The following is a 26,162-nucleotide window of genomic DNA, read 5'->3' on the forward strand; positions in this document are numbered from 1 at the left end:
TAACATCTGAGGTCATCAGTCCCCTAGACTTAGAACTACTTAAACCTAACTAACCTAAGGACGTCACACACATCCATGCCCGAGGCAGGATTCGAACCTGCGACCGTGGCATCAGCGCGGTTCCGGAATGAAGCGCCTTGAACCACTCGGTCAGAATGGCCGGCAGATATGAACATATTCTCCAGATAGAGTAACAGCCATTGATCACACAAGGAAAATTTCCATACTTTGGAGAATCACATTGTACAGCAGCTGGACAAAATATGGAAATATGGCGAGAAATACACGTTTGAACACAAATTCAGTTGCTACCCAAGCCTGCAGGTTGCGCTGTTGTATTTGACCATGAACGGCACCTGCACGGTGTGCTTAATATGTGCAACAGTCAGTCGTGGTCAGAAGACAGTACGTGTGAGTGCAAAACGTCGGAGCTTAAGTGTACTCGATAGTGGGCAATGATGCTTTGTGGAGGGCACTTCTCTACCCAAGGGAACGAAAGTGTTTTGTGTTTCAAGAGGTACCATATCAAACATTTATATTATATAAGGGGGAAGTGGGAAAAAAAATCATCCGCCAAGTCACAAAGAGGCCGAAAGTGTGTGTTGGTGATCCTGACAGACGGTCATTGAAGAGGAGTCTGGCGAAAAAGAGTACGACGGCTGAAAAAGTCATTGTTTAAATGAATGACGCACTTGCGTACCCTTCCAGCATCAACGAGAAGGGAGCTCCATAAGCGAGGAATTACCGTGGGGAGTTGTAATTACGAAACCACTCACCAGCGGTGCAGATGCCCGTAACCGGAAAACGTGCTACAGAAAATTTGGGTGTTGGGAGAATGGACGGAAATCATTTGGTCGGATGAGTCTTGTTGCACACAGCTTCCTACTCCTGGCTGAGTTTTCGTCCCAAGAGCGGAACGTAGTTGGGGTTTGTAACCTCCGCGTGACACAGTTCTCGTTAAAGCCTGTACTATGGTAAGTCAGCGGGGTTCACCTTATGAGAAAGGATTTTCGTATAGATATCGACCGTGTGTACCTGAGTGGTGGCAAATCAGACTTACATCCACTCTGTAATAACAATGATACGTCAAGTAAGTTCGAAATGCAATTGCACGTCAGGATGGAGCAAAAGCAACTCTGAAGATGCTACCAATTAGTTAATAATACGGTCGCCAGCCTAATTAGGCATTAACTGAGTTTCTTCCCTGTACAAGTTGGTATATGTTAATGCAAAACAACAAGTAGTAACACTGCATAATATAGTAGATTTTTAGAACCAGAAAATCTATTGAACTGATAGTTTCACGTTCTGTACTGACATGGAAAAACCATGAATACATAACACTGCATTATAGTGTATACTACAACGCTTTATACTTTCTATTAATCTGATTAAAATCTGGCATAGGTTGCCCTAGAAAATGTACTTTCATGCCCCACACACACAATATGTCAATTTTGATAAACACTGATAAATTTTGACTTTTATATTGACTTTAACTTTTGCGGGTCAAACCAATTTAGAACACTTCAGAAATCAAATGAATGAAAAAGGGGGGGGGGGACCCTGAAATTCTTATGATCACTGTATTAAAAAAAATTATTACTGAATTTATTATGCGTTCAAGATTTCCAGTATAGAAGTTACTACTCTTCATCTTATTTACTGCTCATTTAAATACCTTTATATCTGTCTCGAAATAATAAACTTCATTACTATATCAATACTAAAGTTACCTTTCAACTTCGTTAGACCTTCGTTATTCATTTACTGGTTCATTAACAAAACATTTCTTTCAACACCATTCTAACATAGCTAGTTCTGCAAATAGTATTATTAACACACATGTTAATTTTCATTTCGGGACACTCGGATTGCACAACATTTGGAGAGGACTCTGTCTAGGTTAGTTGTGAGGATAATTAAATGATGGGAAAGATCTGGTAAAATTTAGGTTATTATTGCACAGTTCACTCTCTGATCCATACGAATAGAGTACTAAAAGTTTCAACCTGCTTGTACCGATGCGGCGGTTGGCGGGCGGTGAGATGGCGAGGCACAGAGGACACATACAACCACAGCTATGGCTCTTGATGTATCGGCACTTTAATTCTTCTTAGCGTCGCAATACTTTTCCATTTAGTGCCTAATGGAATTTTGCCATGCTGTGTGGGCGTTGGAACGGCATACCCGAGCCTCAGTGAAGCTATGTCTTCTAGGAGAGCCTCCTCGCTCCAGAAGGTGTTGCTCAAACCAGTGCCAAACTCCAACTACTACTGCTGAGCCCGTTGTGCCGTGCAGAGCCCGTGCGCATTTTCCCGCGCTCGCCTGCCATCCACCTTTTACCGCTCTCTGACAGACCGGGTATTCACCCGAGGTTTTACATTCTACGTATCCTAACAGATTGCCTACGTATGGACCAGACGCACAGTTACACTTTTAAACATCTTACAACAGCTTCAACATTTGTTACATTTCAGTTCTATTACAATATTGCTTGACATTTGACATAAACATTAATATTCACATTGAAACTTATTTACAGTTTTCTTAACACAATGTCATGAAACAAAAACCAAAAAACAAAAAAATTGAAATCAGAACATCAATTACACAAGTTTATCGAAAAATCAGATGTGAAGAATTACTTATATGTACAATATTACAGAGTTGTTGTTGTTACAGGTTCCGCTATGATTTTGACAGTTACATCACGTTATTCAATGGGCTGCATGGATACTCTGCAATCTCGCAGTATTACCAGGAATTATGCGAACATTTTGCTAGATCAGGTGATACTGTTGCAATACGACAGGGCACCTGTCCTCGCATTGTCCAGGACCGGTATTACGAGCACGAGGATGAATTGCCGCATCCCACCTGGTCACCTAGTCACCAGATGTCAGTATTATTGAGCATTCGTGATCTACTTCGGAGGGGGCACGATCGATACCGACCTCCATCACTATTACTATTTTGCAGGAAAAATGGAATAAGATTCCCTTGAGAACTGCGCAGGACCTGTATTTATCCACTCTGGGAGACCGGAAACTGTTCTGAATGCCAATGGTCTCCCTTCGCCGTATTAGGCACTGTAACGTGTTGTGTATTTGGTGTTTCCCTGTTTCTGTCAACACACTGTGTATATTCACGTAGAATAAGCCGCTTCTTCTATTACTCATTTCTATTTTATTTTATTACTTCATTATACGGTATGTACTACATTATAAAGTATATACATACAATGCCGTTCATCAGTTTCACACAGGCAGCAGTACACTGTGAGTACAAAACCTTCCATTCTCATAAAAGAAATATTTCTGTCCTCCCCAGGACGCCTGTTTCCCCATCCAGGATATAGCTTTATTTATTTGCTACTGGATAATCCCTCAAAGTATCTTTTGATAGTAAAAATATTTAGTTTAACACCGTACGTAACAGACGACGGTAAAAATTTCAACGCCATGACGGTTGTGGAACTGGACGACATACACTTGTTAATGCATTATTGGGTTCTTTGGTTTGCTCCTGGAACAGGTCTTGTGAATAATACAATAAATAAAATATTAGTTCACTTTATTGGAATATAAATTATAACTAGTTAACTTTTTACAACCTGTTTCCACAGGAATGTCACGAATATTGACAACTGTCTCTGAACATCAACGTATCGTTTGATGCAGGAAAATTACAAGCCACTCACTCCGAGTGTATTTAACAATAACCTTCACGTCGGCGGAGCGAGATATTTCTTGGCGTGGTTAATCTGGCGTCGTTCGTTCCTCGATGCGGCTTGCAGCAGCTTTCCTTTTTTGTACTAAGGTTGCGAAGTACCAACGTTGCTTTGGCACATCGCTCTTAGTAAGACACGACAATGGTGTCATGCGACAAACTACATGAATGATGAGGGTATCACCACAAACGAACGAAGTAGGTAGTAGCGTCATTTAAGTTTTGTTTGTAAGAAAAAATTGAGCATCAGTTCGTTTGTTTGTGGGAAAAATCTTGCTGTGCCTCATGTGAGTAGGAGAAATCCATATGTATCGGGAGTCGACAGCCTTGGAAACGTGGTCTTAGGGTCATTCGGAAGTCAGGTTTAACATTCCGCGATATTATTGCACGCGTTGGTTGGGTTACCAGGACAGTCATACAATTACGTAATCAAAGTGTTCAAGAGGGACGTACTCGACGTTGGACGTACTCGACGTTATGCAGGATCTCAAATGGCCCTACGCAATCAGCGACCTTTACGACACCGATATACATTGCCAGAATATTTTGCCCACCGACCTACTGTTAATATAAATCCGTCCAGGCGATAGCAGTTTTACCTGACGAGGAACGATTGCTAGTCAGACACTTACACGGTGCTATAGTATCAGTGAGCGTGCTGTCCGTGTGTAGAACGGGAAAGGCGAGCGATCTGTCTGAGTTTGACCGAGGGCAGATTGTGGTAGCCCGGAAGTTCGGCACGAGCATTTCTGAAACTGCACGTTTTGTTGGGAGTTCGAGGAGTGCTGAGGTGAGTATCTTCAACACGTCTCGAAACCAAGGTGAAACCATGTCCAGACGTCGTGGGGCTGGGCAGCCACCCCTCGTTGCAGACGTCGGACGTCGTAGGCTGGCAGACTGGTAAAACAGGACGGGCGACGAAATGTCGTGGAATTGACACCAAATCGTAATGCTGGGCCATGTAAAAGTGCGTCTAAACTCACACTGCACCGAACGCAGGGGCTCTACAGCTGACGACCCAGGAATGTGTCAGTGTTAACACCACATTGACCACTACGACTAAAATGGGCGTTTGACAATCGGCACAGAGCATTGGCGCAATGTTAGAGCGTTGCGTGTCCTGATGCACCCAATACCTTCTTCACCATGCCGGTGGAAGGGCGCGAATCCAACGTCTTCCAGTGCAACAATTCCTTGACACCTGTACTGTGGGAAGGAGACAAGCTGGCGGTGGCTCCATTATGTTCTGTGTAATATTCACATGAGCATCCTTGGGTCCAGTGGAGCACGTACAAGGCAGCACGACGACCAAGGGGTATCGTACACTGCTTGCAGACAGCGTACCACGGACACCCCTTCACGACTATCATCTTTCCCGACGGCAGTGTCATTTTCCAACAAGATAACGCGCCACGTCTCAAGGCAAGGAGTGTGATGGAGTAGTTCAAGTTCCAGTTGATGTTCTGGCTCTCCAACTCACCATATCTGAACCCGACGGAACACATTTCGGATGTGATTGACCGTGGCGTCAGAGCTTATCACCCCCTCCCCGGAATTTACGGGAATTGGGTGATTTTTGTGTGCAGCTGTGCTGCCGAATCCCTCCGGGGCCCAGCCAAGTCCTAACTGTATCCATGCCACGAAATGTCGCCGCTGTTGTCGTACCAAAGGTGGGTGTACCGGCTATTAATTAGGTGGTCATATTGTTTTGGCTGATCAGTGTAGTTCGCTCGGCCGTGCAGCATCGTACAGCCACGTTTCGTACCTTGTGACTGGAAATGGGCTTGAAGCAAAACTTTTATCTACACGGACAGTGCAACGACTCTGGAGCATCACGGATTGTCATCCTGGCCGCAGTTGTCGCGGCTTCCTTTGGTGCGGTAGCAGAGAGAGGCGTACTAATGATGGTGCGTCCACCGACACTGGACACAGAAGTGGCACAGTGTCGTCTTTTCACGCGACTCTCGGTCCCCAATACAGCGTCAAAACGAACGCATGAGTACGTGGAGGCACGGAGGAGAACGAACGTTATATGATTGGATTTGTCCTCCTCTTAAGGGTTCAAAACCTGGCATAATGGTATGGGATGCCATTGGGTGCGTAACACTTTCGCTTCTGCTCCGCATGGCATTTTCTGATCTAGAGAAAGCTTTTGACAGTGTGAAATGGTGCAAGATCTTCAAATTTCTGAGAAAAATAGAAACAGGCTACAGGGAAAGACGAGTGATGTAAAGTGTACACGAAGCAAGAGGGAAGAATAAAACTGGAAGATAAAGAACGATGTGCTCGAATTAAAAAGGGTGTAAGACAGACAAGCAGTGTTTCACCTCTACTGTTGAATCTATACATTGAAGAGGAAATGATGGAAATAATAATACGTTCAAGACTGCGGTTAAAATTAACGGTGAAAGGATATCAACAATATTTCACCTGTACTGTTCAGTCTATATGTCAAACAAGCAAAGATGGAAATAAAAGGATGGGTCAAAACTGGATTAAAATTCACGGTGAAATTATATCCCCGTTAAGATTCGCTGATGGCGTTGCTATCTTCAGTGGAGGTGAAGAACAGTTATTGGATCAGTTGAACGGGATGACCCTTCTAATGAGCGTAAAATATGAATTAAGAGTAAACAAGAAGACAAAAGCAGGGAGAAGTAGCAGAGATGAGAATGCAGGAATCCTAACATCAAAATTACTTGTCACGAACTAGACGAAATTAAGGGATTCTGCTATCATGGAAGCAAAATAACCTATGACGACCGAAGCAAGGCGGATATAAAAAGTAAACTACATCATATAAAGAGAGCACACCTGGGCAAGAGAATGCTACTGGTATCAAGCACTGGCCTCAATTTCAGGAAGAAATTTCTATGAAAGTACGATTCGAGCGCAGCTTCGTACTTAGTGAATCACAGACAGTGGGAAAACAAAGTAATCGAAAAACTTGATCTCAAACTTCCTGTTCGCTTCAGTCTTGGGTTATTCGACCGATCTTTGTTTGATGCTTTTCCTGAAAACGTAGACCGTAGAACCCAAGACAGAAGTCAACGGGAAGTTTGCCAACAAGTGGCCGCCAAAACTTTAACAATTTCAGATGTGTTGTTACAGAAGAATGTTGAAACCCAGGTGAACTGATACGTTAGGGAATGAGGAGGTTCTCCGCAGAATAGACGAAGAAAGGAACGTGTGGAAAACATTGACATGAAGAAAGGACAAGATGTTAGGACGTGTGATAAGGCCACATGGAATAACTTCCACGGCACAAAATGGTAAAAGCTATAGGAGAGGCAAGAGTCTAACAAATAATGCAAATCGTAGGGTGGTAGTACTGCTGTGGAATGTAGAAATTGGCGCAGGAGAGGAATTCATGACGAGCAGCATTGAACCATCTTCACTTAAAACTTCCGGGCTGATAGGCCGTGGTCGAAGTATAAAACTGTCTCCTGACGTTTCGTCTCCGACTGCGGGAGACATCCTCGGAGGTCAAGCGGCGAACTGCGAAGAGAACTCGAGGAAGAGCTGATTACTTAGGCAGTACAGAGGGCGCCACTGTCGATCACGTGGCGTCGGCTGTGGGATTCTCTGGTATTGCCAACATTCTCAATTGAAAGTGATCGATCGTCACGCTTGCGGTGCAACGCTGACATCCAAATTTTATCCAGTTTAACACCTTCATCTTTCCTGTTAAAATTATTACGAGGCTTATCAATCTCGATAGCCTCTCTACACAAGCGTGCATAATAATGCGAAGTTTTTGATATGACGATTGTCTCGCTGAATTTTATTTCATGATCACCTTCCTGGTAAACATGTTCCGCTACGGCCGATTTATCCGTGTGACCCAGGCGGCAATTCCTCTTATGTTCGACAAGACGGGTGTTCACACTTCTCTTTGTGGTACCGATGTAAACCTGTCCACAACTACAAGGAATTTTATATACCCCCGGTGTAGCCAAAGGGTATCGTGCATCTTTTGCCGACCTTAAAAATTCTTTTATTTTCCTAGTGGGTCTGAAAATAGTTTCTACCCCATACTTGCCTAAAACTTTCCCAATGCGATCTGTGATCTTACTAATGAACGGAAGAAAAACTTTGCCCTTGGACAACTGTTGTTCGTCGTTACTCCTGATTCTCTGCCTAGAGCGATGTGCTCGATCTATATCCTTGCTAGAATAGCCATTCTTCACGAAAGTTGACCGTAGATGTTCATTCTCATCTTTTAAATAAATAGGTTCACAAAGTTATTACGCCCTGTCTACCAAAGTTTTCATTACACCTCTTTTTTGTCTAGGGTGGTGGTTTGAATCTTTGTGTAGATAACGATCAGTGTGTCAATCTGTTCATAAAAGAACCTACTTTCAATACAATAATAACTTTTATGAACAGATTGACGGGGTGGCCATGGGCAGTCCTCTCAGCCCTGCTGTGGCTAACCTATTTATGGAGACTTTTGAAGAACGAGCGTTGCAGACTGCCAGTAAGAGACCAGCCAGATGGTATCGCTATGTCGATGACACGTTCGTAGTATGGACACACGGAACAGTCGAGTTGGATGCCTTCCTGACACATTTAAACAGCATTAATCCGAAAATCCAATTCACTATGGAGACGGAAAAGAATGGGCAATTAGACTTCCTGGATGTGTCTGTAATTAAACGACGGGACGGAACGTTGGGCCATAAGGTGCATAGAAAGCCCACATATACTGATCGTTATCTACACAAAGATTCAAACCACCACCCTAGACAAAAAAGAGGTGTAATGAAAACTTTGGTAGACAGGGCGTAATAACTTTGTGAACCTGTTTATTTAAAAGATGAGATTGAACATCTACGGTCAACTTTCGTGAAGAATGGCTATTCTAGCAAGGATATAAGTCGAGCAGTTCGCTCTAGGCAGAGAATCAGGAGTAACGACGAACAACAGTTGTCCAAGGGCAAAGTTTTTCTTCCGTTCATTAGTAAGATCACAGATCGCATTGGGAAAGTTTTAGGCAAGTATGGGGTAGAAACTATTTTCAGACCCACTAGGAAAATAAAAGAATTTTTAAGGTCGGCAAAAGATGCACGACACCCTTTGGCTACACCGGGGGTATATAAAATTCCTTGTAGTTGTGGACAGATTTACATCGGTACCACAAAGAGAAGTGTGAACACCCGTCTTGTCGAACATAAGAGGAATTGCCGCCTGGGTCACACGGATAAATCGGCCGTAGAGGAACATGTTTACCAGGAAGGTGATCATGAAATAAAATTCAGCGAGACAAGCGTCATATCAAAAACCTCGCATTATTATGCACGCTTGTATAGAAAGGCAATCGAGATTGATAAACATCGTAATAATTTTAACAGGAAAGACGAAGGTGTTAAACTGGATAAAATTTGGATGTCAGCGTTGCACCGCAAGCGTGACGATCGATTACTTTCAATCGTTAATGTTGGCAATACCAGAGACAATCTCATAGCCGACGCCACGTGATCGACAGTGGCGCCCTCTGTACTGCCTATATAATCAGCGCTTCCTCGAGTTCTCTTAGCAGTTCGCCGCCTTACCTCCGAGGATGTCTCCCGCAGTCGGAAACGAAACGTCAGGAGACAGTTTTATACTTCGACCGCGGCCTATCAGCCCGGAAGTTTTAAGTGAAGACATTACCGGCCGTGAAAGCTTACATTGTATGAGCATTGAACCAGTCAGAAAACTGATGACGCAAAAGGAAAATAAAAAGACGAGGGACAAATTGGCTGGTTCATTTGTTCATTGTCTCTATTAAGTTATCTGTCAACTAGTTAAAGCGAGACTGCATGTAGACCTTGTCGTCCTGAAGTATGTCGACCTAGAAAGTGTTTCCCTAACCGGCAATTTCTCGCATCCAGTAATACATATGCCCATGAGTTGCCGCGACTCTCAACAGAGACGAGTATCTGATTATACCCTATTAAGTTGCAGGAGGACGAGCATAACATCGATGTTGATCGTCATGTTTAATGTGTAGTTTCGGCTGAACCTCACAGCAGTCAGAATGCTCCCCATTTATTCAGATATGTAATTTGTGCAACCATTAATTGGCCTTCGTAAATGAATAATGGATACAGACTTTGCAGAATCACTAAGTAATATGGGTATAACTTATTTAACAACAGATATGTTACAAAAGTCTACCCAATGCGCTATTTATTTACTTTAATGAACAGATAAACAGATAACTGCATACAAAGAAAAGTTACATTCAATTACAATCGGTACACAAGATGTGGTGTCACCGCCAGACACCACACTTGCTAGGTGGTAGCCTTTAAATCGGCCGCGGTCCGTTAGTATACGTCGGACCCGCGTGTCGCCACTATCAGTGATTGCAGACCGAGCGCCGACACACGGCAGGTCTAGAGAGACTTCCTAGCACTCGTCCCACTTTTACAGCCGACTTTGCTAGCGATGGTTCACTGACAAAATACGCTCTCATTTGCCGAGACGATAGTTAGCATAGCCTTCAGCTACGTCATTTGTACGACCTAGCAAGGCGCCATTACCAGTTACTATTGATGCTGTAAAACATGTACCGTCAAGAGCGATGTTCACCAATTATGGATTAAAGTTAAGTATTCCAGCAGCTACGTACGTTTTTTACTAGTCTAATTTCCTTGACCTGTTCCAGACCTCACCCCAGCCTGCGTGAGCTAAAACGCGTGCCTTTCGGCTTCCTCCCATACAGGATTGGCTCTCTTGCCAATCCACAACACAAGAGAGAGTATAAAGTTCTATGGATCACACTTTAGATCTTTGCGAATAGGAAATTAAATGGAAACATGACTTTAGGGACTATTAATAAGTGTTCATTCAGCTATACCACAGAAATAATTGCATTGACCATGCTGTGGTGGTGGTGGTGATAGTAATGGGCCGAGGGGGAGGGGGGGGGTGAGGTGTGAGTTTGGTAGACGGGCATGGAAGTTCTATTAATAGTGCGCAGCTGGCATTGTAATGGGCAGACATTCAAAATCACCCAATCACGTGGAAGTATGTGCACAGAGACTCATCGAAAAAAGGTTGACTCACGTACTGCCAAAAATAATTACTGAACTACTAATCAAATAAAATATCACCATTAGGACTCTGAAATCAAACTATGCCTGACCAAAACTACATCTTCTCCACTTTTCCTTCAAGTTAACGATCGGAGCAGACCAGATGGACACTACCAAATATCGTCCAGAGTGACTGAAAACTCTGCCTCTCTCCGCTCCTGGCACCCCCCGCCGAATCTATCAACGGTCGGGGAGACGCTTCACCTGTTCTCACCCTGTGGCGTGAGAGGAGATCAGCGTCGGGAAGAGAGCCCCCAGAAATCTGAAACAATCGACCTGGTGCCCTCACGAAAGAAAATGTGCCCCTAGGCTGGCGACGACGTGGCAAGGTACTCGAGACGTTCCATCTTATGCATGTGAGAGGAGACTGCCAACACAAATCACTCTGCCCAGAGAAAACTCGACTTGACAGACCAAAATGAAACAGGGACGCTAATCCAACCCACATGTCGAAAACTCTGTTAATTCATTCAAATCAAAGTTACTCAAACTTTGCTTGTGCAGGAGATTCATCTAGTTACCAGAAGTAGGAAGGATACGTGAGGACATACTACAAGTCTTTAATGCATTAATATGTAATCAGTGGTGGGAAACCGCCCCTAAGAGTGGAAGAACCAGCAATGATCAGCGGCGTGAGGATGTAGAAGGCAATGAATACGACTGCGTTAAAGACAAAATAATGTGTAACCATAGGACATGTGGCCTCTCATGACGATCACTGGCAAAAGATTCTTGATTAGTCTCTCATTCGGATCTCCGGGAGCGGACAGCCAATGGGGAGATTGCCATCAGAAAGACATTGAATAAGCAAAGAAAGGATAACGTTCTACGAGTCGGAGCGTGGAGTGTCAGGAGTTTGAACATTGTAGGAGAACTAAAAAAACTGAAAAGGGAAATGCTGAGGATGAAGCTAGATATGGTGGGGGTCAATTAAGTGAAATGGCAAGAAGACAATGATTTCTGGTCAGATGAGTATATGGTAATGTCAACAGAAACAGAATATGGTATAACGGGAGTAAGATTCGTTATGAATACGAAGGTAGTGCGCAAAGTGAGTTACTGTGAACAGCTGGGTGACGTGATTGTTCTCATCAGTATAGACGTAAACCAACACCTTCAGTGATAGTTTAGGTATAAATGTCGACGATGAAAACCGAAGATGAGGGGTGAAAGTATATGAGGATATTGAACGGGTAACTGAGTAGGCGAATGAAGACAAAAATCTGATAGGCATAGGGGAATGGAATGCGGTTGTAGGCGAAGGAGTACATGAAAGGGTTACGGGAGAATATGGATTTGGTACCAGGAATAAGAGAGGAGAAATACTAATTGAGTTCTGTAATAAGCTTTAGCTGCTAGTAACGCATGCTCTGTCCAAGATTCACAAGACGAGTAAGTATACTTGGAGAAGTCCGGAAGGTATGAGAAGATTTCATTTACATTACATCATGCTCAAGCAGAGATTTCGAAAACAAATACTGTATTGTAAGGCGTACCCAGGAGCAGATATGAAGAAATCGAAGAAGAAACGATTGTCGAAATGACTGACACAGCATACCGAAAAGTTACAATATCATTTGGTGAAATTAAAGGTAAGGATGGTACATTAAGAGTGCAATGAGAATTCTATTGTTAAATGCAGGGGAAGATGGAGGCCAGGTGGATCGCGGAAATATTGTGTGCAGATGACAGCTTGATCCGGCTGATAATCCAACAAGAATTTGATCTGTTAATATGTCTGGAAAGACTGCACAGTGACATCAAGTGCCTCTCTGGGGGAGGGGGGGGGGGGGTTCAACATGTCAGTAAGTTTGGTGAAGCTTCGTAAGGGGAATCAAGTGCCTCTCTGGGGAGGGGGCGGTTCAACATATCAGTAAGTTTGATGAAGCTTCGTAAGGGGAGGGGGATGCTGCTGGGGGCCCTCGGCTTTCTACTGAGATTATTATGCCAAAATTTGCCAGATTCGCCCGTTATATTAATACGTGAATGGTCAACAATATTAAGAGACGTGCTAGTTTTACCTGAGAGAACGCACCCGTTTTACTTGTTGACGCTTGGATATTATATCCAAATATTTATTTTATTTTCATTTAGAGAGAGACTACAGTCTACAATATCGTGGCCGTGGGTCGATGTTTCTTCCAGGGAATCATCAGATTGGGTGCGTAGGATTACTGCTAGTCGTCAGCCCTTGACATCGGGAAATGAAACTTGTCGACGTGCTGTGATAAATCTGACAAGAACAGGATGATGTGAACGTTTCAGTGCTGGCAAAAGGTTTAAATTTAGCACCCACGCATAGACGTTTTCCAACCATGGAATTCATTTCTTCTGTTGAGCAAGCAGTGCAGGTCTTCGCAAAGAATGGGCGGAAGAGATCAGACAGGAGGTTTCTCACCTTTCGCATCGGGATCGGCCTCCACAGAGTAACACTTCCTCGCCTGAACGAACAGCTATTCTTTTAGGGAGAACCCTGAATCATTAATTTTACCAGCAGACAAAGGCAATGCTACCGTTTTAATTTACTTCAGGATCCGTCGTATCGTATATCACAGATTGATCCCTAGGTCCCCCAAAACGGATAACGATATCACATCTGTAGAAGAGCTCATTACCTCAGGATGTTGTTAAAAAGCTTCGTGCTACCGTTCCACCTTGATTATATGAACTGCCGAAGGTACATAAAGATGGAGTCTTGTTACGATCCATTGTTCGTAATGTGGGTGCCCCTACTTACAGCTTGGCGAAATATTTGGCGTCGGCCCTCAGTCCTCATGTGGGTAAATGTGAACACCGTATTTCTAATTCCATGGATTTTATTCAGCTTTTAAAGTCGCTTCATCTTGGTCCCTCTGATTCACTTGTCAGTTTCAAGATGGTGTCTCTTTTTACTCAGGTTCCTCCGGAATAATCATTGATTTTAATTATGAAAAACTGAATATAGAAATGATGAAGCTCTGTCGTCATGTACTGATGTCCAACTATTATTTATTCAATGATAAATATTTTGAACAGAGTGACGGTATAGCTATGGGGAAACTTTATCGCCCATATTCGCCAATCTTTTTGGAGGAATTTGAAGATATGGCGCTGAAAATATATTTTTTTATGCCTACTTGTTTCTTGAGGTAAGTTGGCGATATGTTCCTTGTTTGGTCATATGGAATAAATTCTTTGCACCGGTATTTGGACTATTTTAACTTTCATCCTAAAATCAAATTCACGATGGCTATTTAAAAGTAGGGCAAGTTACCCTTTTTAGATGGACTGGTTTATAAAAAAGATGTCGCAACTATTGGGCAGAGAGTTAAAGGAAACGGACCCATACTGATAGGTATTTTCATGCTACCAGCTGTCATCCACCGTTTCAACGTAAAGCAGTCCTATCGACCTTGGTCAAAAGAGCATATGTTATCTCGGAGTTTCAACATCTTAAAGACGTGTTTAATCATAATGGCTATGTGGAGAAACATATTCAACGTGCCTTTGGGTTTGGACCATTATCTAAACCAGCTGAAGACACCTTTAGTTCTGTGACTTTTGTTCCATATGCAGCGAACGTGTCTGCCAAGATAGGTAGGGTTTTGAACAAACATGAAATAAGATGTGTATTCCGTCCGCCACCTAAGATTAACGCACTTCCTGGTTCTGCTAAGCATGATTTAGGTTTGGGAAAGCCTGGTGTTTATAAAATACCATGTGAGTGTGGTAAAACATATATTGCCCAGAGTATTCGTACCATCAGTGATAGATGTGTTGAACATGTCACCATACGCTCTTATTACAACCTGTCAAATCTGCAGTGGGTGAGCGCTGTCTTACAGAGGGACACAGGATGCTATATAATGAGACACAAGTGGTTGCAAACGCTTCGCATTACTATGAATATTTTTTAAAGGAAACAGCGTAACAGATAATCTCATTAACCCAGATAGTGGATACCCTCTAAGTAAAACTTGGAATACTGTTTTCTCAGATGCGAAGAAACAACAGTATCTGAATCGGCCGGCCATGAGTATTCATGTTTAACGTTATATCACCACTGGAGGCCTGCAACTCTTCTTGCGCCAGGGACAGGAGCATCGTTTGAGCGCTAGCGCGTTACCTCAACGAATGGGCTATGGTATTTTCGCTGCATATAAAGGTTACGCCGTTTAGGGTCTGAATCCGCTATCGGCGAGAGTGGCTTAGCTTATCTCACCTTATGTTCACGGTCAGGCCATTGCGTGCAGATGATAGTTTGATCAGGCTGAAGACCTGACATGAATTTGATCAATATAGTATCAGAATTTCTAAAATCATTTGGGCAAGCGGCAACAAAACGATCATTCGCGTTGGTGTGTAGAATGTATGAGTCTGGCAACATACCATCTGACTATCGGAAAAGCATTATCCATACAATTCCTAAGAGTACAAGAGGGCAAAAAGTGCCAGAATAATCGCACTATCTGCTTAACACCTCATGCATCCAGGTTGCTGACAAAAATATTGTACAGAAGAACTGAAAAGGAAATCGAGGATGTGTTAGATGACGATCTGATTGGCTTTAGGAAAGGTGAAGGCACAAGAGAGGCAATTCTCACGTTGCGGTTGATTTTGGAAGCAAGACTAAAGAAAAATCAAGAAACGTTCAGAGGATTTGTATGTCTGGAAAAAGCGTTCGCCAGTGACAAATGGTAAACGATGTTCGAAATTCCGAGGAAATTATGAGTAAGCTATAGGGAAAGACGGGTAGTGTACAGTAAGTACAACAGCCCACAACGAACAATAAGGGTGGAAGAGTGGAAGTGCTCCAATTTAAAAAAATGTATAGGGCAAGGATGTAGTCTTTCGCTCCTATGTTCAGTCTAAAAACGAAGAAGGAATGATAGAAACAAAGAAAAAGGTTCAAAAGTGGAATTAAAATTCAAAATGAAAGGATATCAGTCAAAAGATTCGCTGATGACCTTGCTATCCTCAAGTGAAAGTGAAGAAGAGAACAGTCTAATGGGTACAGAGCATGAAGAGAGTAAATATAAGATAATCGAAAGTAATGGGAAGTAGCAGAGATGAGATCAGCGGGAAAGTTATCACTAGGATTGGTGACACGAAGCTGATGAAGTTAAGAAATTCTGTTACCTAGGCAGCAAAATGATCAATTATGGTCGTAGATAGCTGAACATGAAAAACAGGTTAGCATTAGGAAAAAGGGGCATTCTCAGCCAATATTAATTAGTCTGCTATTATCAAACACAGGTTTTCATCTGAGGAAGCAGTTTCTGTGAATGTGCGTTTGGAGCACATCATTGCGTGGTGGTGAAACATGGACTGTTGGAAAACCAGAAAGGTAGAGAATCGAAGACAGAAGAATATTGAATTTGAGGTGGACTGATAAGGAATGAGGAATGAGGAAATTATGGAAAGCACTGCGAAGAAGCAGCACAGTATGGTAGGACATTTGTTCCGACATCACGGAATAACTTGCATGGACCTGTAGTGGATAAAGACCGTAGAGGAAAACAGATACTGGAATACATCCAGCACATCACTGAGGACGTAGGTTGCAAGTACCATTCTGAGGTGAAGATGTTGGCACAGGAAAGGAATTCGTGACAGGCCACATGAAACCAGTCACAAGACTGATTAATAAAAAAAGTTAATTAATATAAAGGGAAACGAGTCAGCCAGAAAACTGATTGGTGTGTTACAAGTAACGTAAAGATGTGGTTGACCGCGTGTAGCGTGAATATAGTATCAGAATTTCTAAAATCATTTGGGCAAGCGGCAACAAAACGATCATTCACGTTGGTGTGTAGAATGTATGAGTCTGGCGACATACCATCTGTTATTCGGAAAAGCATTATCCATACAATTCCTAAGAGTACAAGAGGTCAAAAAGTGCCAGAATAATCGCACAATCTGCTTAAGACCTCATGCATCCAGGTTGCTGACAGAAATATGGTATAGAAGAACTGAAAAGGAAATCGAGGATATGTAAGATGACGATCAGTTTGACTTTAGGAAAGGTGAAGGCACAAGAGAGGCAATTCTCACGTTGCGGTTGATTTTGGAAGCAAGACTAAAGAAAAATCAAGAAACATTCATAGGATTTGTATGTCTGGAAAAAGCGTTCGCCAATGTCAAATGGTGGTAGAGGAACATCAAAGAACTACAGCCAAGTCACTCATATGAACAACGTTCTCTGCTGGCCAAGGAAATCTCTACTCATAGAAGGGAACTCTCTGCCTACATCACTTCCTGTACAATAACGATACTCCACAAATAGTAGCCAACAAACGCACTTCTTCAGCATAAACTCTCTTTTAGAGGTGAACGCAATACTAACCTTTGATAGTGTTCAGCTAACTGCGAAATCAGAATATTTTGAAGAGGATAACAGAAGAGGGGTCGAAACATCGATTGTGTAGGAACACTGACGAAGAACATGCCGCAGGATAACAACGTTGACCATTTTAGCTTCTGTATAGGAATTACCGACTTATTTAGCACCCCTCGCATTGTAACAGTGCCCAGACATCACGCCTATACTTTGATCGCCGCAAATTGTAACTGTTGTGCTCTCGTGATGTCTCACCCAAAGCTCAGGTTCTACATCTCATGTAACATCAGGTAATTCATTTCATCATTACGACAAATATTGCACTGTTTTCCGCGTCCCTCCCACACGTTTTTATATCCACTACTGTTAGTGCTGCCATCTGCCGTCTGTCACGTTGACATCGAACATAGGTGGTTGTCATGTTGATGTAACTGGATAGTATGTAATAACACATAGGCACGAGTGGCTTGAGTGCCACAGTGGTAAATGCCAAGTCTCACGTTATACAGTAGTTGCCTGACAATTTCCTCGTTAAGTCAGTTTTCAGAGTAAGGACAAGGCCTTCCAATATGACCGTGGCTAATAAAGCAGTATGATGTTGAAACAAACCTTCGAATTTATGGCAGCTTTACGTTACACCCCTAAAACGTCTGAAACCTCCAGTGATCATATTCACAAACAAAGTTGATAATAGAGCTAACTTCATATTGGACTCATCACATCGATTCTGTAGAGGTCGTGCAGCAAGAAGTTCTCGTCATGAGCGCTGGCCACTCATAATGAGTGCAGGGCGAGTCACACCTCGTCGACAAAGGGCGGCCGCCTCAGGTGATTGAGGCCTGCCGACCTGTATGTTTCAGACATTCTCGTTGCTACATCTTTACTCCATAACATGGCGTGACAATCTTCGTACACCATAAGTGTATGGTAAGTTTTTCTTAGTAGGGCATACGTGAGTATACACAATGTCCTTACATTATAAAATATAGATGTAGTGGTTATAAGTTTTGAATTGTCACGCCCATTCTCAAATCACGCACCTTGCTATTAACCGTAAATATTCATACAATATTGTGCCAAAAGACACTAGCAGATGTACAGAATAGTATACGCTGCGCAACGAATACCTGCATTGACCTTACCTTGGTATCTGTTGCAACGGACTGAAAAAATCGAACCCACAACTGAACGGTTTCGGACGTATCATCCCGTGGCAGAATGCCTCGAATAAGCAACTTTAATCTTATGTCAGCAGAGGCAAACAAGAAAGCAAAAAATTCATTAAGAACTATAGTTGCATAAAGAGCTTGTTATTTCGGTGACTCAATGAAGGGACTAAGACAGAAGGGGGAAAAAACATAGCTGCAAGTGTGTTCCATGGCTTCACTACTTCACAAAGATGAGCAACATGGAGATGGAAATTTTGGGGCAATATTATTGAACATATTACGCAGAGAGTGACACCTAATTTACCACGAGACACGTGACCTTTAAATACGAAAATTTTAGGTTAGGATTTACCATGTCTTGTATTGATACCGACTGAAAGTACAAATTTGCCGTTAGCACACACACTTTACTTTCTTTCCACTATGCACCAAGGCTTAAACCTCTGTCACCAGGTGGTTTTATGAGTAGTTATTCAAAATTTATCACTTCTACTCACGACTCAGTGGGCACAGCCTCCCTTTTCCGTTGTGTTACATAATATACAACATCACATGCGCTTTGTAAACACTAAATTGTTTGTTGTCTCAATCCACATGTTATTTATTGTGCATTGTCAGCATTGTACCAAGCAATATTTTCCACTACGCTACATTTTTACCCCTTTTCATGAACTTTGCTTCTGGCCGCAAATGGCCGATCTTGTTTTTGTTCGAATGATCCCTTGTTTCTGCAGCTATTTCTCTTTCGGTAGACTAGTGAGAAACCATTCACTTTGAATGTCTAAAACTCTCGAATGAATGCTCCTACTCTCAAAATCTTTTAACATGATTGTTTGGAGACTCGCTAGCTGTAATTTACAAGCTAAAGGAGACATGTGTTTGTGCACAGGCTTCAGCTGTCGAAATGCACCACCAATACTGTGCGGTTGTCGTTCAGAATGGTGAACCGTTACTCCACGCCCAGTACCGTTATCCTCCCTTCCCACCCCCCAGTTAGGCTCTTTCTGTGAAGCTACCAGCGAAATTAATTCGTGTGTCCTCTATTTTCTGCGCCTTCGCCACCGCATTGTAACGGGAGGCATCTGTTTCTAATGGGAGCTAAAGCAATTTACAAATACGCTTCTCACGTTGATTTTTCATTTTTTTCATTCAAACTGAACGAAGTGGTGCAGAAATTATGCAATAGAAATTGTTGTCCAAAAGTTTGTCTGGCCATCCACATTGAGGGTTTCCGTAAGTTCCTCTAAATCGCTTAAAGCAATATAGGACGGTGCCTCTGAAAAATACACGGCAGAGGGTTTACATCCAGATCTATAGCTCACCAGAGCTTGTGTTCCATCTCTAATGACCTCGTCGTCGTCGTCGACAGAACATTAACCCCCACTCTTGCTTCTCTCATTATCTTACACTTAGTAGCCCCTGAGACAAGCATTTGCTTTCCTACCTCTCAGCATAGGAACCTCATCATTTGACTGTGAAGTTAAGGACATTGTTCCCCCAATATCTACATAACAGCTGGTAAAGTATTCCTCTGATTCCTTGACCACTAACAATCTGAACTTCTTTCTTGCAAATGAATTTCTGGTAGGGATTTTCATCTGTAGTGCAGCTTGATGCTTCCTGTCAACCGATCCCTTCTTTTATTCCAGTTATCCCAAAACTTAATTTTTTCCTCGTTTAGTTTATTCAAGTAGATTAAATAGATAAAAAGATAAAATGAGAAGCACACAAACTACGAAAAGAATCACCTTAAACTAATACAGTGTTGTTAAACACTAACTTGGGAAATTTGCGTATTGCACAGAAAATATGCTTAGATTTAGATGCTGGTAAGTATGTACTACACTATGTTGCATAACGTGATTCAACTGTAGCGTATCGGCACCGAAGCGTACTTGACCCTGATTGTCAAGAATCCAGCAGCTTCGCCGAAAAGTTTCGTTGGCGTGTGCCGTTGGCCAGACATTCCGCAGCCATTATGTGCTGTGGCTGTCAAATTTGAAAGCGGTGTGTACGTATTTCGTTGTGTCACGGTTGCCCGTTTTGGTACAGAGATTAGCGAACGCGTCCTGGGACCTCGCTTTGACGATAACGTACAGCTCTTTACTCACTGAGCTTCGCTCATGGAAAATCAATGTGCTTACAAAATACACCGTAATCCGTTTGAGTGTTGTTGCTGTGTTTAACACAGCTTTCATTCGAGGGTGAAATGGCGTAATGCATTCCCCGCGCCCCTCTCCAACCCCCCACCCGCTCACCCCACCAAATCCACAGTCGTCATCTCGTTACAAAGCTCCAGGTAGATTTAGACACAATTTTACTTAATTCTGTAGCTACCGTAGGAATAAGCTTGACCTTTCATTCTGAATCAAAATGTATGTCTAGACCCGTTAATTAACACCGTCACTGATGTTACTTCACAGTAATGCATTACCAGCTAGCTTTTTGCGAGTTTAAATTTGAAAATGAGGTAGTTAATCCCTTAAATTCATCGCTATCACTCTTACCGTTCTTGAAAAGTTTTGCACATCATATATCTGTAGAACACATTATCGCCTTTTATGTAAAACATTATTAATTCTAACTTTTATATGTTGTTGTTGTTGTGGTCTTCAGTCCTGAGACTGGTTTGATGCAGCTCTCCATGCTACTCTATCCTGTGCAAGCTTCTTCATCTCCCAGTATCTACTGCAACCTACATCCTTCTGAATCTGCTTAGTGTATTCATCTCTTGGTCTCCCTCTACGATTTTTACCCTCCACACTGCCCTCCAATGCTAAATTTGTGATCCCTTGATGCCTCAAAACATGTCCTACCAACCGATCCCTTCTTCTAGTCAAGTTGTGCCACAAACTTCTCTTCTCCCCAATCCTATTCAATACCTCCTCATTAGTTACGTGATCTACCCACCTTATCTTCAGCATTCTTCTGTAGCACCACATTTCGAAAGCTTCTATTCTCTTCTTGTCCAAACTAGTTATCGTCCATGTTTCACTTCCATACATGGCTACACTCCATACAAATACTTTCAGAAACGATTTCCTGACACTTAAATCTATACTCGATGTTAACAAATTCCTCTTCTTGAGAAACGCTTTCCTTGCCATTGCCAGTCTACATTTTATATCCTCTCTACTTCGACCATCATCGGTTATTTTACTCCCTAAATAGCAAAACTCCTTTACTACTTTAAGTGTCTCATTTCCTAATCTAATTCCCTCAGCATCACCCGACTTAATTCGACTACATTCCATTATCCTCGTTTTGCTTTTGTTGATGTTCATCTTATATCCTCCTTTCAAGACACTGTCCATTCCGTTACTTTTATATAAGAAATGAAATAAAATGTCGGTTTAGTAAAAAGTGCCGTACTTCTGCAAGAATGAAAAGTCACATCTGCCGTTGTGTTTTCTTTCGAAAAAAAACTTATCAAGCATACGTAAAGAAGAATTATATACCGATTTTATATGTGGAAGAGCTTTTCAATAAACAATGATTAATTTGCTTAACGTTAATGAGTTTATTTTGTTTGTATTGATTAAAACGATGGCGGCCTAAGACTTCCGGCGTAAGATGTCACCTTCGTTCTGCTAACGACCTTGTCAAAAAGACGGAAGAGCGGACAAAGCTTCATGGCACTATCTGTTGGAGTGGGGAAAATGCCACTAAAAGGCCAAAGAATAAGCTATAATCATCGGAATGAGTATGAAGAAGACAATGGCAACCACTGTTTTAAACAAACATAGTATGTATCCACAGGACATTCTCGCCTGTAACTGAAAAAGTGTCATGATGATCTCTTCATTGGCGAAACATTCCGAACTAGTACAACCATTCCGATCTCCGGGAGCTGACTGCTAAGGAGGAGGCGACCATGAGAAAAATATTGAATACCAACGAAAGGATGACGTTCTACGAATCGAGGCGTGGAATATCAGGAGTCAGAACGTCGTATGGAAGCTATAAAATCTTTAAAGGGAAATTCTAAGACTCAGTCTAGACATAATGTTGCACAGAGAAGTGAAATACGAAGAAGACAATGATTTCTGGTCAGATGAGTATGATATCAACATCAGCAGGAAATGGTGTAAAGGAGTAGGATTTGTGAACAGGAAGACGCGGCCGAGAGTGAGCTACTACTAAAACTCCAGTGAAATGGTTGCTGTCATCAGAATCGACAGGAAACCATCACTAACAGCAATAGATCAGAGGCACATGCCGACGTCATAAGCATAAGATGAGGAAAGAGAAAGTATATGAGAATACTGAAGGCGAAAATCTTATGGGGGGCCTGGAAGGCGGGTGGAGGGGAAAGAATATGGGCTTAATACTAGGAACGAGAGAGGAGAAAGGCAGAATGAGTTCTGCAGTAAATTCAAGAATCACAAGAGGATGAAAGAAACGGCCGGTAGGTACGGGAAAATTTAGATTACATCATGGTCTGGAAGAAACTAAGAAATTAAATACCGGATTGTGATGCGTACCCTGGAGCTAAGTATACACTCAGATCATGATTTAGTATTGATGAAGAGTGGTCTGAAGTTTAAGAGTTTAGTCAAGAAGAAACATTGCGTAAATAAATGGGTTACGGAAGCACAGAGGAATGAAGAGATACGATCGAAGTTATCTGAGGCTGTAGCTTCAGCGATAATGAATGGTTCAGTGGGCAGTTCAATTGAAGAGGAATGGACATACGTGAAAAGAGCCATCACAGAAGCAGGAAAGAATAACGTAAGTACTAGGAAGGCAACTGCGAAGAAACCACGGATAACAGATGAGATAGTTCAGTTGATCGACGAAAGAAGGAAGAAAAAAAAAACGTTGTGGGACATTCAGGGATAAAGAAATAGAAGTTACTCAGGAGTGAAAAGACCGCCCGGTTGGCCGTGCGGTCTAACGCACGGCTTTCCGGGCGGGAAGGAGCGCCTGGTCCCCGGCACGAACCCGCCCGGCGGATTTGTGTCGCGGTCCGGTGAACCGGCCAGTCTCTGGATGGTTTTTAGGCGGTTTTCCATCTGCGTCGGCGAATGCGGGCTGGTTCCCCTTATTCCGCCTCACTTTCACTATGTCGGCGATTGCTGCACAAACAAGTTCTCCACGTACGCGTACACCACCATTACTCTACCACGCAAACATAGGTGTTACACTCGTCTGGTGTGAGACGTACTCTGGGGGGTCCACCGGGGGCCGAACCGCACAATAACCCTGGGTTCGGTGTGGGACGGCGGAGGGGTGAAGTGGACTGCGGTAGTCGTCGTGGGGTTGTGGACCACTGCGGCTGCGACAGGGACGAAGCCTCTCCGTCGTTTCTAGGTCCTCGGTTAACATACAATACAGTACAATACAATACTCAGGAGTGAAAGAAATAGGAACTGCAGGGAAGCTAAGAGGCGAAATGGCTACATGAGAAGTGTGAAGAAATCGAAAAAAAGGAATGATTTCCGGAAGAACTGACTCAGCATGTGGAAAAGTCGAAACAACTTGCGGTGAAATTAAAATCAAGTGCGGTAACGTCAAAGATGCAACGGGAATTCCACTATTAAATACAGAGGACAGAGCCGATAGATGGAAAGACAACATTGAGAGCCTCTTTGAGGGGTTAGGCTTCTCTGATGAAGTGATTGAAGAGGAAACAGCAGTCGATAGGAAATCAACAGGGTATCCAGTATTAGAATCAGAATTTAAAAGAGCTTAGAAAGGCTTAGGATAGAATAAGTCAAGGAGTAGGTAATATTCCATTAGAATTTCTAAAGTCATTGAGGGAACTGACAACACAATTATTTACGTTGGTGTTTAGAATGTGTGAGACTGGCGTTGCACCATCAGGCTTCCGGAAAAATATCATCCACACAATTCAGAAGATCGCAAGAGACGACATGTGCGAGAAATGCTAGCGCACAATCAGCTTAACAAACCATGCATCCAAGTTGCTGATAAGAGTAATATACAGAAGAGTGGAAAAGAAAACTGAGGATGTGTTAAGTGATAATTAGTTTCGATTTAGGGAAGGTAGAGGCACCAGAGATACCGTTCTGACGTTGCGGTTGGTAATGGAAGACAGAAAAGTAATCAAGACACGTTCATAGGATGTTTCGACAAGGAAAAAGCATTCGACAATGTGAAATGGTTCCAGAGGTCCGCAGTTCTAAGAAAAATAGGTGTAAGCCTTAGCGAAAGACGGGTGATGTATAATATGTACAGAACCAAGCGGGGACGATAAGACAGGAATACCAGGAACGAGGAGCTTGGATTTAAAAGGGTGTCGTCTTTCGTCTCTTCTGTTCAATCTATACATCGAAGAAGCAATGACGGCAACAAAAGAAAGCTTCAAGATTGGGATTAAAATTCATGGTTATTGAATGTCAGTGATAACATCCGCTAATGACATTGCTCTCTTGACTGAAAAAGAAGAACTACAGGAATTAAGGAATGAGGAGGTTCTCCGCAGAATAGGCAATGGAAAATATTTACGGAACACACTGACAAGAAGAAGACACACCATGATAGGACATTGTTAGGACATTAGGGATTACATTCCATAGTACTAGAGGGAACTTTAGGGGGGAAAATCTCTTAAGTCGTCTGAACCTCTGGAATACATCCAGCAAACAACCGCGGACGTACATTGCAAGAGCTACTGTGAGATGAAAATGTTGGCAAAGGAGAGAAATTTGTGGCGGGTCGCATCAGACCAGTCAGAAGATTGTTTTTATACTGAACAAACTTAAGGATATACAAACATTAGGAAAACTCGACCATCACCTTAAAATGAATTTTGTGTGTGTAGAAACAAGACTACAGTGCAGTTGCCATACAGATTTCCTGGAGTACTTACGAAAACCGGATGTTGCTTTTTGCTGTAATGTTTATTCTAAGGTGACGCTTCTTGGATATCATTGCCAGTTGTTCATTGTGTAGAAATAATTCAAAAGCCAAGATCGCTTAAATACTGTTTACTGAATAACCGGTTTCAACACACTAAAGGTGCCATCGTCGAATCTGAATGTAGATTAACATTTATAAACCATTTGGATACAACGATACATGTGGTAGACCAGCTGATATAAAATTATTGTCACAAAAAATAGAAAAAACAACTGCTCTCATGACAATGATTATATTTTTTTATTTTTTTGTGACAGTCATTTTATATCAGCTGGTCTGCCTCATGTATCGTTGTATCCAAATGATTTATAAATGTTAATCTACATTCAGATCCGATGATGGCACATTTAGTGTGTTGAAACCGGCTATCCCATAAACAGTATTTAAGTAAGCTTGCCGGCCGCTTTGGCCGAGCGGTTCTAGGCGCTTCAGTCCGGAACCGCGCTGCTACTACTGTCGCAGGTTCGAATCCTGCCTCGGGCATGGATGTGTGTGATGTCCTTAGGTTAGTTAGGTTTAAGTAGTTCTAAGTCTAGGGGACTGATGACCTCAGATGTTAAGTCCCATAGTGCTCAGAGCCATTTGAGCCATTTAAGTGAGCTTGGCTTTTGAATTATTTCTACTACAGTGTGATCGCCCCACTACGCACCATGTGTTCACTGCAGAATGTTCATTGTGTTACTGAAAGTTGGTCTGAACATGACAGTAAAAGATACAGGATAGTACAGTAACTGCTTTGTCTACAAACGAAATTGACGAACCTATTCGTTGTATGTCCTGTGTTAGAAAGTAAAATCCTATAGTTGATAAATTTGTTTGTTCACAATTCTGTAGATTGTCTATCTGAAAGTAGTGTTATACGTGCGTGTCTCCATCGTTTCAGAAGGCGATTGTACGAGAACTGCAGGCCCTACAGAAAAATGACACGTGTCATTGAACAGAGCAGTTTAACAAGTATTTAATTGAAGTTGA

This window comes from Schistocerca cancellata, chromosome 8 (genome assembly GCF_023864275.1).
Source record: "Schistocerca cancellata isolate TAMUIC-IGC-003103 chromosome 8, iqSchCanc2.1, whole genome shotgun sequence".
NCBI lineage: Eukaryota > Metazoa > Arthropoda > Insecta > Orthoptera > Acrididae > Schistocerca > Schistocerca cancellata.